The sequence below is a fragment of the Lycorma delicatula genome, chromosome 5 (assembly GCF_047948215.1).
Source record: "Lycorma delicatula isolate Av1 chromosome 5, ASM4794821v1, whole genome shotgun sequence".
NCBI lineage: Eukaryota > Metazoa > Arthropoda > Insecta > Hemiptera > Fulgoridae > Lycorma > Lycorma delicatula.
This window is the reverse complement of record NC_134459.1, coordinates 20,619,039-20,621,822: the sequence shown is the minus strand read 5'-3', so window position 1 is coordinate 20,621,822 and position 2,784 is coordinate 20,619,039. Positions and strand designations below refer to the sequence as shown.

At 25.8% G+C, this 2,784-nt stretch overlaps 1 non-coding gene across 1 annotated transcript; it reads left to right on the top strand.

Annotated features, from left to right (window-relative positions):
- The first annotated feature begins 2,365 nt into the window (after positions 1-2,365).
- TRNAY-GUA (transfer RNA tyrosine (anticodon GUA)) lies at positions 2,366-2,453 on the top strand. Its single transcript is given in 2 exon segments — positions 2,366-2,402; positions 2,418-2,453. It is a non-coding gene; the product is annotated as a tRNA-Tyr (tRNA).
- The last annotated feature ends 331 nt before the right edge of the window (positions 2,454-2,784 follow it).

The following is a 2,784-nucleotide window of genomic DNA, read 5'->3' as shown; positions in this document are numbered from 1 at the left end:
AAGGTCCGTAAGCATGCCTCAAAGAACCATATTTTTTCACTATTTTGGCAGTAGGTCGTTAAATACTGATTTTACAGAAAAAACCATTGTTATAAAAATTTATAGCGTAAAATTCTACACAAAATAGTCTACGAATACATTCCGATCAGATAAAAAATAAACGAGCTAGCGCAATTTTTGATAAATTTAAATAAATTTGCTACATTTAGGAATAACATATTACAATATAATTTGGTCAGTTCGAAGTATTCTCAGATTTCTTTATTAAAGGTCTGGAAATAAAAACCAAATTTAAAAAAATCAAAAAATAAACTATGGGAATATATCCTTAAGGTGATTATTTATGAATGTAGTAAATTTAGTAGCAAAATATATTGTCGTATTTTAAATATTAATAATAACTAAAGTTTTACGAAATTAAATATTAAACAACAGCAATAGTTAGGGGGAAAAATTTACTTTTAGATGGTAATATTAGATTTACGTAAATTTTTATTTTTTACTAAGTCTTTTGAGCGTAATTTTTTTTAAATGCGTTAGTGCGTACCAAATAATAAGTAGTAATATAAATAAATGTTTCTAAAAAGTTAACAAAAAAAAAAGATTTTTATTGTAAACTTGGTAAAGTTATTCAGAAATATGTACTTTATTGAGGTTTAACCTTCGATTTCAATATTTTTTTTTTAATTTTTAAAAAATTGTTTAATATCAAATTTTTTATTTTTATTTTTTTGGTTTTGATGTAAGTAACAGATCATTCTCATTTTTATTTATGATTTTATGAAAATTTGACTAGAAGTTTTTATGTATAATTTTCCGTTGTACAACTTTTGTTTGAAACATTTTTCCATATATTCAATGTTTAACTAGTTACAACCGAAAAACGGGACTACAATACGTTTACATCGATATAGAGTAGACCACTTTACAAGATTTAACCTGATATTTGAAATTATTCTGGGAAATTATTTTTTTGTAAGGCTCTCCACTTTTATTATGTTAATTGAGGAATGCTTAGACTTACTTTTTCTACCTGTTGTGATCGACAGGAAAATTTTGCCCCTGTATATATATTTTTTTTAAACACCTCCAAAGCAACCGGTCCTCACCTCACAAAACCCCCCCAAAACAAAACATAGTCACCTCGGAGTGTCGCGGAGCAGTCTCTGTCTGCCCTAGCTAGCCCCCTTTTGGGGCTTTTCCATCGGGGTCTCCCCAACTTCACTAGGACACACCGACCTTCCTCGCCCCCGATATTCATGTTTTGAATCTAATACTCCTATTATTATTAACAGGAGTATATACCCTAAACGAAAACGACTCTACCACTCTTTATAAAATAAATTTTTTCTTTAGAACCAGTAAACAGAACAAGTGTTGCTCCTTCATCTGAATATACGATCGGCTTCGCCCTTAATATGTGCTTAAAATAATAAATAAAAATAAAAATTTTAATTATCTTTTGTTAGCTGGTATTAAGTTTTAAAAATTTTAAAATTTTATTATTGTAGTAAGTAATCTTATATCATATAGTTTACTTGAAAAAAAAATGAATTTAATGAACAATATATAATTTTCACACATTTAGATTATACAATGCACACATAGATTATTTGGTTTCACTTTTTAAAATTATAATTAGTTTGGCTATTTTTGTTAGAGCTTGTTTGATAAAAATAATTTATTTTTAAACAATAATTAAGATTCTTATAAGAACTAAACATAGAAATCAGTATTAGAAATCGACACTTTCAGAAAATAAGAATAAAATATATTGTTTTAAAATAACACATTAGCATGATATTATTACAGCTAACATGAATAAAGTTTTGAACTGATTTTAATCTAATGTATTTTTATATTAATATATAATAATTTATTTTATATGGTAGGGGAAAATTACTTCCATACCACCTGCTGAATACAACCTTGACATTTAGTTGAATTAAGTGACCCTCCATTATATTATTAACAAACAGTACTTTGAGTATAAAAATAAAACACTATAAGTGATCTATTATTAAATTATTATCAATGTTATTTAGTATTAAAGTTCATGACCTTAAAATTATTACTGAATTGTTTTATCTATTACTGATAAAAATGATGTAATTAAAATAAAACATTTTCTTTTTTTAGAAAAATAAAATTTTTGACAATTTCTTAGTATATATAATTTTCATACTTTATTAAAAAAATTGTTTGTTACAACTCTAAGTAGGACAGTAAGAAAGAGAAACTTGAAATAAAAATATAATACTTTTAGTTAATATCCATAATAATATATTATTAACAAACGAAATAAGTATTACTATCACCTAATACCAAACTACTTATAGCATTAAAGGTAACGAAACATTAACAACCTCTGGTAGCTCAGTTGGTAGAGCGGTGGACTGTAGTGTAATATAAGAGAAATCCATAGGTCGCTGGTTCAAATCCGGCCCAGAGGATATTTTTTGTTACATTTTAAACAATATAAACATTTTATTTTAAAATAATAATAAATTAAAATATTTTATTTTACACACATTTGAAATTAAAAATCAAGTGTAGTATTAATTTAACCACTAAAAAAAAAGTGCTCTCATTAACTGATTGACTCATCAATACACGTTCAAACCACTTAACCCAGATAGGTGAGTTTTTGAAGTTACATTATTTTTACCCACTAAGGAAGAATTTTTGAAAACTGGGAAAATTTGGGCTGAAGGGGGGGAATTTTTTTTAATAAAAATTTTATATCTCAGGAACCGAATGTATTAAAATCTTGAAAATTTGTAT